Source organism: Sciurus vulgaris, assembly GCF_902686455.1.
Source record: "Sciurus vulgaris genome assembly, chromosome: 9".
Classification (NCBI taxonomy): Eukaryota; Metazoa; Chordata; class Mammalia; order Rodentia; family Sciuridae; genus Sciurus; species Sciurus vulgaris.
Genome location: NC_136469.1, coordinates 16,563,597 through 16,581,565, shown reverse-complemented (window position 1 = coordinate 16,581,565; position 17,969 = coordinate 16,563,597).

Sequence of the window (17,969 nt, the reverse complement as noted above, 5' to 3'; positions counted from 1 at the left end):
TACCATGCTGTTTTTGTTACTATTGCTTTGAAAATCTGGTATTGCAATACCCCCTGCTTCGTCCTATTTGCTAAGGATTTCTTTAGCTATTCGGGGTTTCTTATTCTTCCAGATGAATTTCATAATTGCTTGCTTTATTTCTGTAAGGTACATCATTGGGATTTTAATTGGAATTGCATTGAATCTATATAGCACTTTTGGTAATATGGCCATTTTGACAATATTAATTCTGCCTATCCAAGAACATGGGAGATCTTTCCATCTTCTAAGATTTTCTTTAATTTCTTTCTTTAGTATTCTGTAGTTCTCATTGTAGAGGTCTTTTACCTCTTTTGTGAGATTGATTCCCAAGTATTTTATTTTTTTCAAGGCTATTGTGAATGGGGTACTTTTCCTAACTTCTCTTTCTGAAGATTCATCACTTATGTATAAAAATGCATTGGATTTATGTGCATTGATCTTGTAACCTGATACTTTACTGAATTCACTTATGAGTTCTAAAAGTTTTCTGGTGGAATTTCCGGGTTCCTCTAAATATGTAATCATGTCATCAGCGAACAGGGATAATTTGAGTTCTTCTTTTCCTATTTGAATCCCTTTAATTTCTTTGGTTTGTGTAATTCCTCTGGCTAGAGTTTCAAGAACGATGTTGAATAGAAGTGGTAAAACAGGGCATCCCTGCCTTGTTCCAGTTTAGGGGGAATGCTTTCAGTTTTTCACCATTTAGAATGATCTTCACCATGGGCTTAGCATAGATGGCCTTTACAATGTTAAGGAAAGTTCCCACTATCCCTATTTTTTCTAGTGTTTTGAGCATGAAGCGATGCCGTATTTTATCGAATGCTTTTTCTGCATCTATCAAAATAATCATGTGATTCTTAACTTTAAGTCTGCTGATAAGATGAATTACATTTATTGATTTCCAGATGTTGAACCAACTTTGCATCCCTGGGATCAAACCCACTTGATCGTGGTGCACTATCTTTTTAATTTATTTTTGTATGCGATTTGCTAAAATTTTGTTGAGAATTTTTGCGTCGATGTTCATTAAGGATATTGGTCTGAAATTTTCTTTCCTCGATGTGTCTCTGTCTGGTTTAGGTATCAGGGTGATATTGGCTTCATAGAATGAGTTTGGGAGGGTTCCCTCCTCTTCTATTTCATGGAATACTTTGAGGAGTATTGGAATGAACTCTTCTTTAAAGGTTTTGTAGAACTTGGCTGAGAACCCATCTGGTCACGGACTTTTCTTTGTTGGTAGGCTTTTGATGACCTCTTCTATTTCATTGCTTGAAATTGATTTATTTAAGTTGTGTATGTCCTCCTCGTTCAGTTTAGGTAATTCATATGTCTCTAAAAACTTGTTGATGTCTTTGAGGTTTTCTGTTTTGTTGGAGTATAGATTTTTCAAAATAGCTTCTAATTATGTTTTGTATTTCACTAGTGTCTGTTGTGATATTTCCTTGTTCATTCCAAATTTTAGTAATTTGAGTTTTCTCCCTCTTTCTCTTATTTAGTGTGGCTACTGGTTTATCAATTTTGTTTGTTTTTTCAAAGAACCAACTATTTATTTTGTTAATTTTTCTGATTGTTTCTTTTGTTTCAATTTCATTGATTTTGGCTCTGATTGTAAGTATTTCCTATCTTCTCCTACTTTTGGTGTTGGTCTGCTCTTCATTTTCTACAGCTTTGAGCTGTAGTGGTAAGTCGTTTATTTGTTAATTTTTACTTCTTTTGTTGAATGTGCTGCATGAAATCAATCTTCCTCCAAGTATTGCTTTAGTGTCCCAGAGATTTTGATATGATGTGTCTTTGTTCTCGTTTACTTCTAAGAATTTTTTTTATTTCCCTCCTGATGTCTTTTGTTATCCATTCATCATTTAATAGCATATTATTTAATCTCCAGGAATTGGAGAAGTTTCTGTTTATTATTCTGTCATTTATTTCTAATTTCAATCCATTGTGATCTGATAGAATACAAGGTAGTATCTCCATCTTCTTGTATTCACTAACAGTAGCTTTGTGGCATAAAATATGGTCTATTTTGGAGAAAGATCCATGTGCTGCTGAGAAGAAAGTGTATTCGTTCTTTTTTGGATGGTGTATTCCATATATGTTCATTAAGTCTAAATTGTTGAATGTGTAATTGAGATCTATGGTTTCGTTATTCAATTTTTGTTTGGAATATCTATCCAGTGGTGAGAAAGGTGTGTTAAAATTGCCTAGTGTTATTGTGTTGTGGTCTATTTGATTTCTGGAATTGAGAAGGATTTGTTTGACGTACATGGATGAGCCAATGTTCGGGGCATAGATATTTATGATTGTTATGTCTTGCTGATTTATGCTTCCCTTAAGCAATATGTAATGTCCTTCTTTATCCCTTCTGACTAGTTTTGGCTTAAAGTCCACATTATCTGAAATGAGGAAGGATACTACAGCTTTTTTGCTGTGTCCATTTGCATGGTGTATTTTTTCCCATCCTTTCACTTTTAGTCTGTGGGTATCTCTTTCTATGGATGAGTCTCTTGCTGCCAGCAGATTGTTGGATTTTTCTTTTTAATCCAATCTGCGTATCTATGTCTTTTGATTGATGAGTTCAGGCCATTAACATTCAGGGTTATTATTGTGATATGATTTGTATTTCCGGTCAATTGACTCATTTTTGTTTTTTGACATGATTTGGTTTCTCTTTTATTTGGCTATTCCTTTAGGCTAGTTCCTCCTATTGCTGATTTGCATCATTATTTTTCATCTCTTCCTCATGGAATATTTTGCTGAGAATGTTCTGTAATGCCGGCTTTCTTTATGTAAATTCTTTTAGCTCTTGTTTATCATGGAAGAATTTTATTTTGTTGTCAAATCTGAAAGTAAGTTTTGCTGGGTATAAGATTCTTGGTTGGCATCCATTTTCTTAAGGGCTTGGTAAATGTTGTTCCAGGCCCCTCTAGCTTTTAGGGTCTGGATTGAAAATCTGTTGATATTCTTATTGGTTTCCCCCTGAATGTAATTTGATTTTTTTCTCTTGCAGCCTTTAAAATTCTGTCTTTATTTTGTATGTTAGGTATTTTCATAATAATGTGCCTTGGTGTGGGTCTGTTGTAATTTTGTATATTTGGAGTCCTATAGGCCTCTTGTACCTGGTTTTCCATTTCATTCTTCAGATCTGGGAAATTTTCTGATATTATTTCATTGAATAGATTGTTCATTCCTTTGGTTTGTTTCTCTAAGCCTTCCTCAATCCCAATAATTCTTAAATTTGGCCTTTTTATGATTTCCCACATTTCTTGTAGATTCTGTTCATGATTTCTTACCATCTTCTCTGGTTGGTCAATTTTGTTTTCAAGATTAAATATTTTGACTTCAGTGTCTGAGGTTCTGTCTTCCAGGTGTTCTATACTATTGGTTATGCTTTCTATGGAGTTTTTAACTTGGTTTATTGTTTCCTTCATTTCAAGGATTTCTGTTTCTTTCTTTTCAGTATCTCTAACTCTTTATTCAAATGATCTCTTGCTCCCGTATTTGCTCTTTTAAGTGTTGATTGGTGTGATCATTTAATGCCTGCCTTTGTTCTTTCATCTCCTTGTTTGCTTCCCTGATTGTTTTAATTATGTACATTTTGAAATCCCTTTCTGACAATTCTTCTGCTGTGCTGTCATTGGGTTTTATTGATATAGTATCTAGGTTTGTTTAGGACATTTTCTTCCCTTGTTTTCTCATATTGGTCAGATATCAGTGGGACTCTGAGATATTGAAGATTTCCTGTATTGGCTTATAGTGTCCCTGTAGATTTACAGTATATCACCTCCCAGCCTTTAGTAGCCTGAAGTCTTGGAGGAACTTGATAATGCAGTGCTTGCAAAGAAAACTGCCCCTAACCCGCTACTGGGTCCAGGGCTGGGGGCTGGTTCTGCCTGGAAATCTTCTCACTGGGCGGTCCTGCTCCTAGAAGCTGGCTATAGACAGGGCCTGCCCCTGCCTGAGGGAGCCAGGCTGCTCAGGGAAAGCCTCTCCCTGACCTACCTTGGTCCCAGAAGCTGTCTGCGGGCCGGAGCCCGCCCCTGGGTTCAGGTCTCGGGGTTGGCTCTGTGTGGAAAAGCTCTCACTGGGCAGGTATTCTCCAGGAAGTTGGCTGTAGATCGCGCCTGCTGCAGGAGTGAGCAGGGCTGCTTGGGGAAGACTCTTGCTGCCCTGCCCTGCTCCGAGAAGCCCACTGTCCGGGCCTGCCACCCAGGCCGAGCTTCACCCGGTGGGAGAGACTCACCCCACAGCTCTATGTTGGTCCGAGTCTCTCAATACCTCCCCTTCTTGAATCCTGAGTTCTGGAGCGACGGGAGATGCAGTCACCCTCTAGTCTGCCATCTATATATGACTTTTAAATGCCAATTCAACTTTGCATTTGTGGGTGGAGGCTTCAGTTCCTTATATATTTTATTTTTATATATTATTCAAATACATTTCTAAAATTTTTTCCAATCTTTTCACATCTTTATTCATCATGACGTCCCCAAGTTTCCTTTTCTCAGCTGCCTGACCTCCTTGCTCTTATCTGGTTACTTTGTTCCTGTATGAGGACCCAGAAAATACCACCTGGAAAAAAATCTAGCACTGTCCATGAAGATATTTGGTACTACTCTGATGACTGGTATTTGTAGTGGTTGTTTAAAATCAGATCAGTTGCATCCCTGCTGTCTTAGATCTCTGCTGTCTTAGGTCTATAAAAATCATGTCACTTAGGAGCAACCAAGTAAAGAAACCAAAGTCCATAAAAATGACCTCACTATCTTATTTCAATACTACCTTCATATACTCAAAATGTAAGGTCATGGTTTCATCATCAGGAACGGTAATCTAGTTGTTTGGTTTTAATTCAATCAAACATTTCCTTTTGTTGTTCTTTCTTTGTTTCTAATCTGTCCAAGTAATTCTCCCATAAAGTCACAGTAGAGAATTACTGCTCTAAGTCAATTAAGTTCAATCCATTCTTATAAAGCTTTGCAGAGAGTTCTCTCCTCACTATGCTGGAGGTTAAATAATTCACACAAGTTCATTTTTCAAGTAGATAATCTGTTATCACCAGCGTTCCAGTTCTTTGCACTCTTCAGTCATACCTTCTCTCGCCACTGTTATGGTAATTTATTCCCTTAAATTTACTAACATTTTTACTTAGTAACATCCCTCTTTCAGCCTCCTACTCATATCAACAGGATCTCCCATTGAATGAAGAACTGCCCTTAAAGGTTAAAACTATATAGTTAATATCTTCAACACCCTGTCATGGTCCCTACCACATCATACAACATGATTCCTGTTAAGCTTTTCCTGAGAGGGATTTTAATTCTATTATCTATAACTGAAATAATTATCTCATATTAATTACTATGAAGTTAAATTCATTGCTATCTTAAATTTACTTTACTAAATTGAAATGACTCTGTCAAGTTTTTTTCTTATAAGCAACACAAACTAAGTCCGACTAATTTAAGAAGGAAAATTAATTTATTTAAAGACTGCCGATGGTGTTAGTGAATTGATGAGTAAGATAGAGATTCAGATTCAGAAAATATGCATGCACCAAAAGAGGTTAAGGATTTCGTGTATAGCCTAAGTCATGCCACGGGAAGTGTCTGACAGGGAAAATAGTCATGTTACTGTTGGACACTGGATACTGATAATGGCACCTCTGCTTCTACCAGTGTTGAGCAGAGAGCTCCAATGCGTATTTCTACAGACATCTTTTCTACCTTGGTTACCAGATGGCTGAAAAATTCGCTATTGTTCCTGCTCCACATATTTTATGATTCTGACTCTGGTTGATCCATTTTAATCATATGCAGGTGTCCAAGCTGCTAGGTAGACAGAAGTGAGACCTGGGATGTTAAGCTCCTCTGCTGTGTGGTCAGTTCTCCCAATGTTGGGTGGGAGATCAGATATCAGTTGAAGGGAAAAACCTCAACCCTACTTTCATCCATCCTCACTGACCTCTGTGAAGAACTCTAGATAAGTATTTCAGTTTATGATCCTAGATCCTGTGGCCTCTCAGTCAACAGAGCAATTTCCTAGGACTCTGGCCCCTGTGTAAGGAGTCAATCTTAATATGCAAATGAAAGCCCAGTTCAAAGAAGTGACATGAAGAAAACATTTCAACTTATTATGTTGCATTTTCCCTCCAAGTCATCTAAATCCTGTCTTTGAAATTAGAATTTCCATCCTTCAAAAATCCACGGATTCTAACTGTGTTAGTTTTGCTCTCCTAGAACCATCATGGCAGACCTCTGATTTGTTCCCTGCCCTTTACATTTGTATCATAAAATCATGTGGTTTTCATGGAACATTTGCTTTGTATTGTTATAAAACTGTGTTTAGGTATTACTTGTGACATCATTGTTAAAATGTATTTAGAATTGTTATGAGAATTTCGTATTAATAATATTTTGTTTTGTTTTTTACTAATTTTTATTCGAATCATTTAAGCTGATTATATCTATATATATATATGTTGATATAATCTCAAATTCACACTATATTTAGCCCAGTAATGCATCAATTCCTCATAAACATGCATTGAAATTCTTACTACAAGCTCTGAACATCTCACCAGAAAAATATAAGGAGAATATTCACAATTTCATGGGCTTCACAAACCTAAAGGTTATCCCTGTTGTAAATTGTAGCTAGCTTGTCTCTCCCACATTCTAGACTTTAGACTTTTTTGATTCTACTTTTGTATTATGTCTCGCCATATTAATCTTGGGTTCTGTACTCTTCAGTTTCAGAGTTGTGGTGGGGATTAAGTACCTTTGATTTTTACTCCACAAGTATTTGGTGTTCATTTAGTATGTGCTTGACACTGTGCTAATGACTGTGAATAAATAAATAATAAATCAATAATGTAATGAAGGAAAATACTAATTGACTAATTTTTATCAGACTTTATTTGAAATAATGCATATATGGTATCTTGGATTTAAATATAAAAAGGCATTATTATGCTTTGTTTGGATATTTTCTAATTATTTGCCATTATTTTAGCCAATCCACAAAGATAGATAAGCTTAATTATAGAGTCACTCAAATTCTTCACATTAATTGTCCTCTGTGTGTGTCTCTGTGTTCCTCACAATTCATTTAAAATTCTCTTTAAAATGTTTTGATTCCAAATGATTCCTAAAGAGGTCAGATGAAACAAAAGTAAAACATCAGTTCAGTGCATTTATTTGAAGTTCAGAAAATTTTATTTTGTAGCAATATTTGGATAAATTAAAGATGCAATTGCAATTGTTAAAGTTGTAATTACAGAAATTCAATTTAATAAAAAATTAGAAAACAAGCAAGTCAAAATAGTAAAAAGAAAAGGCTATATCAGAAATTCCAGTATTTAGAAATAATGACAGTAGTTCCTTCTTTTCTATGGGACATATACCCCAAAATTGCAGTGCATGACTGAAACATGAATGGTACCAAACCCCACTTATGCTACATTTTTTCTTTACATAAATACCTTTTTAAAAAATAATTTTTATTAATTTGGTGCTCAGGATTGAACCCAGTGCCTCATATGTGCTAAACAAGCACTCTACCACTGAGCCAGAACCCCAGCCCCTACATAAATACCTTTGATAAAGTTGAATTTACATTAGGCACAATAAGAGCTTAACAGCAATAACTAATAATAAAATGGAACAATTAAAACAATATGTGACAATAAAATGTATGTGAATATGGCCTCTCTCTCTCTCTCTATCTCTCTCTCTTTCCCTCTCAAAATATTTACATTTCCACTTAAAGGGAGTCCTTTTACAGCTTCTGTGTGTCATGTAAGAATTACCAACTTCATTACTCTTACATGTTGGGTCATTATTTAATAAAATAAAAATGACTTGAACCAATGAGATACCACAACAGACCATGGGAGGCGCAAGAGAGCTACTGTGGGAATTAGGGCAGGGAGCACTGGACGAAGTGGGGATCCACACCCTGGCAGGGTGAAACGAGGCTGCCGAACATGCTACTCAGAATGGTGTGCAATGTAAAGCTTATGAATTTCTTAGTTCTGGAATTTTCCATTGAATATGTTTGTGCTGCAAATGACGGCTGGTAACAAAAACTGCCGAAAGTGAAAGTGCAGAAATGGGAAACTACTGCACTATTAACTTTCATCAATATGACGAACCTAGATTTATACAGATATTGATTCTTCAATTTCAATTTCATATCGTTTAATTCCTTGATTCACCATACATATTTATGTGTTTGCCAGCCGTTTTTACACTGTTCTTCATGTCTTTTTGTAACTTCCAATAAACTTAAATGCTGATTAATAAATCAAATGTACCTATGAGAACAGATTCTTTTAAAAACTCTTTGAACTCACCAGCAAAGCCAAGTTATTCTTTTTAAAAGCTTGATTATGATCCCATATTATTATTCAGCCTTTTGCTTGTATTTCCATTCTTGGTGATACCTGTCTCTCACTATGTAAAATTGAGGAATCTTTAAGTACAGCTTATATTGGCAGGGTATCAGATTTATTTAAAAGAGCAACCGTGCAATTATGGTAGACTTTATAAATCCCTACGGCCTCTCAACAGCACAGTAATATTCACAATTTTGCAACCAAGAGGATACTTGTGAGATTGTTGTTTCTATTTCCAATAAACTTGGACTGAAGGGACTAAAGCAGAGTAGAATTGAAGAGCAAGCTAGACTTGCACACTCAGGTTAATGTTGTGTTTATAACAGCTGCTGCTAAACTTCAGCCCCTGGTATACGCCCCTGAAATTCACCATCAGCTAGACTTTTCCACCTGACAGTCACTAGTCCTTTTATTTGGATTGATCAAAAAACGATAGCACTTATGTAAGTAACGCCTTTCAGCACGGGCACACGTGGGATTACTTCCCCTCCTGCAGGGCTACTTTACCTGTTACCCTGAGGTAGAGAAACCTCTGTCTTCCCATCAAGAAACATTTGAGAGCAGTTTTGAGGGCAATTTTTTTTTAATGGTTTTGTGCTTTTGTGGTAAAAAAAACCACTTAAACTAAGTCTCTCTCAAATTGAAAAGGGTATAAAAAGGAAGGAAACTATGTCTGGGTATCATTCATTTTGAACAGAATTAAAGAGGCAGCATGGGTGCATTCCAGGTTTTCTGAGGAATCTCCACACTGCTTTCCAGAGTGGCTGAACCAATTTGCAACTCCACCTGCAATGTATGAGTGTGCCTTTTTCCCCACATTCACGCCAACATCTATTATTGTTTGTGTTCTTGATAATAGTCATTCTAATTGGAGTAAGATGAAATATAAGAGTTGTTTTAATTTGCATTTCTCTAATTACTAGAGATATTGAACACTTTTTCATATATTTATTAATAACCTGTATGTCTTCTTCTGTAGTGTCTGTCCAGTTCCTTGACCCATTTATTGATTGGGTTCTATGTATTTTTGGTGTAAAGTTTTATTTGATCCAGTTATCCCACTCCTCAGTTTATACCCAAAGGACTTAAAATTAGCATACTAGAGTAACACAACCACATCAATGTTTATAGCAGCTCAGTTCTCAATAGCTAGATTGTGGAACCAACCTAGATGCCCTTCAACAGATGAATGGATAAAGAAACTATGGTATATATACCCAATGGAATATTACTCAGCCATAAAGAAGAATAATACTATGGCATTTGCAAATAAATGGATGGAATTGGAGAATATTATGCTAAGTGAAATAAGCCAATCCCAGAAAATCAAAGGCCAAATATTTTCCCTGATAAGTGGATGATGATATATAATGTGGGTGGGGGGTGGGAGGGAGAAAAGAATGGAGGAGCTTTAGATTATGTAGAAGGAAATGAGAGGGAGGGGGGTATGAAAGATTGTGGAATGAGACATCATTACCCTACGTATGTGTATGATTACACAAATGGTATGAATCTACATCCTATACAACCATAGAAATGAAATGATGTACCCCATTTGTGTACAATGAATCAAAATGCAGTCTGTAAAAAATAAAAAAAAAATAATTAAAATAAGTATATCAATAAATAAATGGAAAAAAAAAAAAAAAGAGGCAGTGTGGGAGCCTGGATAAGAGAAATATTCTCCTAAATGTGTGTGTTCTTCTCAGGAGCAAAATTCATCTTGCATGTCCATGCTTTAGTTAAGAATGGTTTCCACTTGTTACTGAAATCACCCATGAGGGATTCCCTTATCAGAAATTTCCTGGATTCCTCGATAGGGATCTTCAGTAATTAGATCAGGATACCACATCTTCTCCTTAAATCATGTTTGCATTTTTGTTATTTATTTTTTTCTGAGAAGACTGATGATACATAATTTGTACAAATAACCAACACAAAGCCTGGTCACTGATTCCACAGGCTAACATTTTTTTAAAAAAATTTATTAAAAAATAAAAAGTAAAACAAATTTCATCTGTTTATTATATATATTACAGAACACAGTGCTCATTATTAGTTCATTTTAATTATTACAGATTGATATATCACAGGTCCTTTATTAGAAATATTTTCTTAAATGTGTTCTAGTTAGTTACACATGACAGTTGAATGCACTTAGACACATCATACATAAATGAAGTATAATTTCTCATTCTTCTAGTTGTACATGATGTAGAATCACACAAGTTATATAGTCATATTTGTATAAAGGTTAATAATGTTCAATTCATTCTATTATCCTTCCTACTGCCATACCCCTCCCCACCCTGTGCTCCTCTCTATTTAATCAAAAGTAACTCTATTCTTCCCTAGCGCCCCTCCATTATGAATTAGCATCCACATATCAGAGAAAACATTCAGTCTTTGATTTTTTTGGGAGGGATTGACTTATTTCACTTAGCATGATATTCTTCAGCTCCATCCATTTACTGGCAAATGCCATAATTTAATTCTTCTTTAAGATTGAGTAATATTCCACTGTGAGTATATACCACATTTTTTTATCCATTCATCTGTTGAAGACTTAATATCAAGCAAATCTAATAACCCAATTGATAAATGGGCTAAGGAACTGGAAAAGATTTCACAGAAGAAGAAATACAATTCATCAAGAAATATATGAAAAAAATGTTCATCATCTCTAGCAATTAGAGAAATGCAAATCAAAACTACTCTAAGATGTCATCTCACTTCAATCAGAATGGCAATTATCAAGAATACAAGTAACAATAAATGTTGGTGAGGATGTGGGGGAAAGGTGGGAATGCAAATTGGTGCAACCACTATGGAAAGTGGAATGGAGATTCCTCAGAAAAAGTGTAATGGAACTGCCATTTGACCCAGTCATCCTTGTTTTACCCAAAGAACTTAAAATCAGCATACTACAGTGACATAGTTATGTCAATGTTCATAGCAGCTCAGTTCACAGTAGCTAAGCTCCAGAACCAAACTAGGTGTTCTTCAACAGGTGAATGGATAAAAGAAATATGGTATGTATAGACCTATTTTTGTTAGACCTATTAAACCTATTGATTCTCAAAACCAAAATTTTTTTAAAAAATTTAAATAGAAGGGAAGGAGGAAGGAACGGAAGGAAAAAGGGAGGGAGGGAGTGAGTTAGAGGGGGAAAGAGGGAAAGAAGGGGTGTTGGGGAGAGATTAAAACTGAGACAGGAGCTCCTTGACACAATGGTATTATTGCAATGGTCAGTGAAGTTGTGCATTTGGATTTCTACAGTAGATATCCTAATTCTATTTCTAAATTAAGAAATTATTCATTATGTTATCAACATATGAAAGAATATATGATGAAAGAAATAAAATTACAATGTAGACTTCTTTTATTTTTAAAAAAGATGCCCACATTGTTCTGGGATTAACTGCACAATGAGATCAGTTACCACATATTAGGGCAATTAATACAGGATAATTAACCTGAATGTCACGTTGAAGGCCTGAAGTCAACACTTCAGAACTAGCGATTTGGCAGCATCTTTGCATTTTCCGGCTATCTTGTAGATTTTTCAAATTCAGGTTCTGCCTTGAATTCCTCATAATTACACTATTACAGTCTTTCACATTTTCATAAGTTTATTATATTTTTAATGTTCAAGTGCCAATTCTTTTTAGAGCCAACAGTTTGTAAGTGTATAGTTTATGCAGGTAGTTGTGACACAGATTGAATCAAGACTAATGTCTTCCTCTGAGAAAAGTTATTTGACTTGAGTTCCACAGATCCTCAGGAGACTGGTTAAGAAAATGTGAATGAATGTGTGAAAATTCATTGCTATACTGGGAAACCAGAGTGAACTATTCATGGCTGTGTCACTTCTATAAACTTTGTTTACAAATGACAGAATTATAAGTTGAATCAAATAAAAGAGTTTTGACTAATTTGCTCTACAACTCTACAAATCTGTTACTAGTTTGAAGATTAATGAACAAAGGGGGAAAAAAAAGCCACTCTATCACATTTGTTACAGTTTTCTACATGGGAATCATATCTTTTAAATGACCCCTAAACCTGTCATGCTTATAAAATTAAGGCACATAAAAATGCATCACTTTTTCAATATTAAAGTAGAAGGACATTTTTTAAAAGATATGAGACTATATCGGACAAATACAGAACCATGGTGCATGAAATTAAAGCAAGTGAGATAATTTGTTAAACTTGGTGATATTGTTTTATTGTTTTTCAGAATTCTTGTGCCTAAATAGATATATATGAGACTAAAAAATAAATTTCATTTCATATCTTATTTTTATACTGGTCTTTATAATCATAGTTAAGAGATTAATGTCAAATATAAAATAGAGTTGAGCAAGAAAGAGAGAAATCGTTTGCATCATGTCTTTAAAATACATATTTGTTCGCTTTACATGTAAAAACTTTGCTGAATTAAGTCAAAAATTATAACTCAAACCAATAATTGTTCTCTTATAGAAGCAGATAAAAATTTATTCAAGAGACTGTATGAAATTTGTAAATATTTCATCATAAATCAGGGTTTAACTCTGTTTAAATGGATCTCATTGATGAACTTAAATTTTAATCAATGGTGTTGGGGCAACTAAGTAACCATTAAAAAAAAAAAGATGAGATGAGTCTATGTTTTGCTGCATAATAGAAGAGTCTGAATAAATAAAAGAGTCAGCAAGAAAGAGAATGATCAAATATAGGAACATGTCAAAGCACATAGAATCCAGCTTAGAAAGGGCCCATATGTCAAATTAGGAACAATAAATTTCATGAAAATAATGGGAGCAGCAATTATAACACATTGTGATATGAAATCTTATGCATAATCCCATAACAGTGCTTAAGACAAAAGATTCATGAAAAGAGGAAAGCTCTTTTTTACCAGAAGAGTATCAGCTAACATATGTGCAGCTAACATAGCTGCAGAAAATTATCAGTGGATGCTACAATTCATTCATGCAGGTTGGGAATATCGCCCCACATAGTATTTATATAACAGCAAGGGGACATTCTTCCTTTTCAATGCAAACACCACCAGACAAAACAACCACCAATAAGGATAAGATAGCATCATGTGCCTGACAATGCTATCCAAGGGAAATCATCTAGGTAGTATTTTTTTTAATGTCCAAATAAAGTTTAGATCAAATCTAACTGATGATGAAAAAATACATGGGGTATGATTTTCTATATAACATTTGGCCTGCACTCTTGTACAATGTCCTGTGTTCCATATCCTGCTGACTGGAAGAAACTTCTAGCATTATAACTATTCATTGTGGCTTTAAAATAAATGTTTTCTCCCTGTGAGGAATAATATTTTGAGGCTTAAGCTATTTGGATCCTTCTCTGCCACTCACCTTTGCTTTCAGGTTCAGACTTCACAACAATTTCCACCATTAATAATCTTGGATGTGTGAGTTACACAGATCAGTGGCGCTGCTACAGTTTAAATCTGAATTGTCCCCCAAAGGCCTATGTTCGGTCGGTCCCCAGCTTGGCATTATTGGGAGGCAGAGAAAACCTCAAGAGGTGGGGCCTAATGGGAGGCTTTTAGGTTATTGGGCGTGTGCCTTTGAAGGGGATTGTGGGAACCCAGTCTCTTTCTTTCTGTCTCTTTTGCTTCCTGACCACAAAGTAAGCAGTGTTGTTCCACACTACTTCTGCCATGATGAGCTCCCACAGGTTAGAAACAGGGTCAACTGATCATGAAAAGGACCTTTTAAAACCCTGAGCCAAAACAAACGTTTTCTCTATAAGTTGAAGGTCTCAGGTTTGTGTTATAGTAAGAGAAAGCTGACTAAAACAAGTCCTGTGTTCCTTTCTCCTTAATCCCAGGGATTTCTTCCCACCCCATTTCAGCACCCCATTTCTGTCACTGCCCCAGGGACCTGAACATCACCAGGAGTACCCAAACTGCAAACAGCATTACACAATCACTAATGGGAAGAGACTCTTTCCTTCTGGTTTCCTCTTTCTTTTTCAACAACCACATTTTAGTATTATTAAGATCTTAAGTCCCCTGGGCTGGTTTGCACAGCTTCTTAGCACAGGTCCAGACCTTTCAACTTTTCACCTAAACCTCAGCTCCTCTTCTCTCTGAATTTTTCACATTCATGTTCCATCTTAGATTAGTGCATCCCCAAAAGTGGGCATGACTGAAATTCTAAAACTTCAGAAAAATAAATAGATATTATTGTAAGATCATGAGTATGTATATTGCCAAGGAGAAAAAAAAACAACGAAAACAAAACAAAACAAAACAAAACAAAAAAAAAAAACACAGTGGTAAACAGTTGTATAGTAGAATTTGTTTTTTCTATAAAAAATGTAATGTTTAATAAAAAGAACTGTAAAATACTTTCTTAGCCAAAGAATATATGTTTAATGAGACTAGGCACATTTATTGAGGACAAAGAAAACTGCACTCTTTTGTATGAAGTGGGAATTTAAACTGGTACTATATTTGGAGGCAATTTTATAGTATCAAGATCCATTTAAATTTTTATACATTTGACTCAGTAATTCTGCTTTTGAGAAAATGTACCAAGGGAAAATTCTGAAATATCATAAAAATGTCCTGAATGTTTATAATAGTTCAATTTTAGCTAAATCTCAATACTAAGATATCTTTATATGAAGTATTTTTGCTAGAATGTGATGGAATATTATTAACCTTTTAAATTATTTTACACAGTTTTATAACACAGGAAACTGATCATGTGTATTTTAAGTGAAAATTTAGAATTTTTTTTATTTCCATAAGATTCAAATACATTGAGTTTTCAAAGTATAAGGAACAAAAATATTACAAATAATAGTCCTTGAGCACCAAGAAAATGAGTGGTATCAATTATTTTCATTTTTTAAATCTCCTAATTAAATTTAATGAGAATTCACAGCGTTCTGTCATTGTCACTCACATTCTTGACTAATTAGAATAAAAATAAATCTTATATGTGGTATTACAAATGCTTAAGTATTAATTTTTCAGATGAACTAAAAATATTGAGCATTTTCTTTATCTCCAGCTTTATTGTCATTTATATTGTTTCAGGAATCCCTGACTCTTAATTTATGTATGGGCATGATGTGTGTGTGTGTGTGTGTGTGTGTGTGTGTGTGTGTGTGTGTGTGTGAGAGAGAGAGAGAGAGAGAGAGAGAGAGAGAGAGAGAGAGAGAGAGAAAGTGTCTGTTCTTCATTGTTCCTGTGTCGTGACTGTAGATTTCGATGCATCTATTTGAGACCAGGAAAACCAGTAGTCATATAGTTCAATTCATTTGGGACTGGACATGGGGCCAACAGACTTCTGGGAGAGAATGATGGTAAGGAGAGACGGGAAGGATAGTGCTACTCCAGTACTATTTTCTATTATGCCTTAATAATTTGATTTTAAGTCACCCAAAGTCTATTTCATCTGAGATTATTTAATTTTCATGTACAGTTATAGAAACATAAATTTAATTTTTAAGCTCTGCTTTACCATACCCCACCTCACATATAAATAGTAGCATAAAATTTTATATAAAAATGGGCTTTTTAAATTTGTTTTAAAATTTTTACTTTTTATCTGACATAATTATACATACTGATAGAGTATCATGTAATATTTCAGTACATGTATACAATGAAATGAATTTTACAGCCACTTCAAGGAGCTAGCGATAACTGATATGTGAATCTAAGGAGCACATCTAATAATTAGAAAACAGAGGAGGGATAAGCACTGTTATGTTTAGTCGTGGACATTCATTGAGAATGCATTACTTTGGCTAATTCCAACTGCTAGGGAATTCCTCAATTAAAGGATCTTTTTGTGGAGGGTGATTCCTCCTGTTCCCTGACAGGAATACTCTGTGGAGCAAATATAATTTTGTGATTTGAAAAAAGAGAATAACAGAATCAGCATCATTGGGAAAATTCTTATGGTTTCCAGCTACCTGAGTTAGTGTGAGCTGCAATAACAGATCCATGGAACAAGAGAAGTGTGTTTCTCACAGTTCTGGAGGGTGGAAAGTATAGGTCAGGGTGCCAGCAGGGTTGGTGTCCCGTGAGGGCCTCTTCCAAGTTTGCAGATGACTGCATCTTTACATGAAGAAGAACAGAAAGAAAGAAAGAAAGCTCTCTTCTAGCACTTTTGAAAGGGTACTGATCTTGTTCTTGAGGTTCTCCACTCTCGTGACCTTAATTACATCTCAAATGATTTTTCCCCACAGATATATAACCTGATAACATGAGAACTTTGGCATTGAGGCTCTTTGGGGTCAGGGGAGGAGTTGCTAATGTATATTTTTAAACCTTCTTCATGGTGGGAATCCAAGATAGTAACACCTGGTAAATCATTGCAAGCATATATGATGCCCATAATCCTCGGCATAAATTCATTAGAAAGAAAACACCAAGATTCTGTCTTGAGCCAGTCTGAGAGAATCAAGCCATTGACTTAATAATCTCACAGAGCTTTCTCAAGCAATTCTGTAATAAAGACAAAACACATTTCCAGATCCTTTTATTTTTTTAAATATCTTCACATTCAAAAACAAATAGAGCATAATAACTGCAGCATGGATTCTGGACTTAGGCAGCCTAGGTGCAAAACCCATCTCTGCACTCTTTGTGTGTTGACTATGTTACAGTCTTTTACTCTGCACAGAGGAAATGACAAGAGAATTTCCTCCTAGGCCTACCCTGATCACTAAATGGGATGATCAAGTTTCAGTACGTTCATGAGGAACTAGTGGATGTTAAAAACTAAAGTAATTATTGATTATATTTATAATAGTTCTATTCAATCATTATCTGTTGATTATTATGTGAAATATATTATGCTATGACTTGCAAGGAATTAGTCCTGCTAAGAACAATAATTTTAAATACAAAGAAAATTAGTAAATCACTGAGGTTCTAAGAATTAAAAATTTTAAGAATTTTGATACATATTTTTCTTAAAAGAATCCCATAAAATGGAACTCTCATGGCTATATATATTAATATTTTCTGATTTGTTTTCAAATATCAAGTTCAATAAAATAAAAATAAATAGAACAGGAATATTTAATCAACTTGTGCAGCTCTTGGGTAAGTGACATTATCATCCTTATTATTGCACTTGGATACACATGGTCTGTTTTCATCAAAATATAATATCCCTATTCTGACTAACATAGGCAAATGATACAACAGAGACATATGTAATAATCCATAAAAAAAAAAAACTTTAAGAATTCTGGAGAAGAAATGAGTCAGAAAATATTGTGATTGACTCAAGATTTTTTTCTCACTCTGGGAATTGATCAGTGTTCAGACTTGCACTACAGTACCTATTGATTGAAAATACCCCCAGGGAGGGAAAGACCCATATTTTAAACCCAGATTGAAGGAAGATTATGCATATGTGAATAGGCTTTCCACAGTTTCATCCTTAAAAAGTTAAAACAAAATTAAATATAAATCACATAAAATAAAAACTGAAATGTAAGCTGTTTTAGCAATAATCTTTTAGTAGAGTGATTGTCAACCCTATGAAATGTG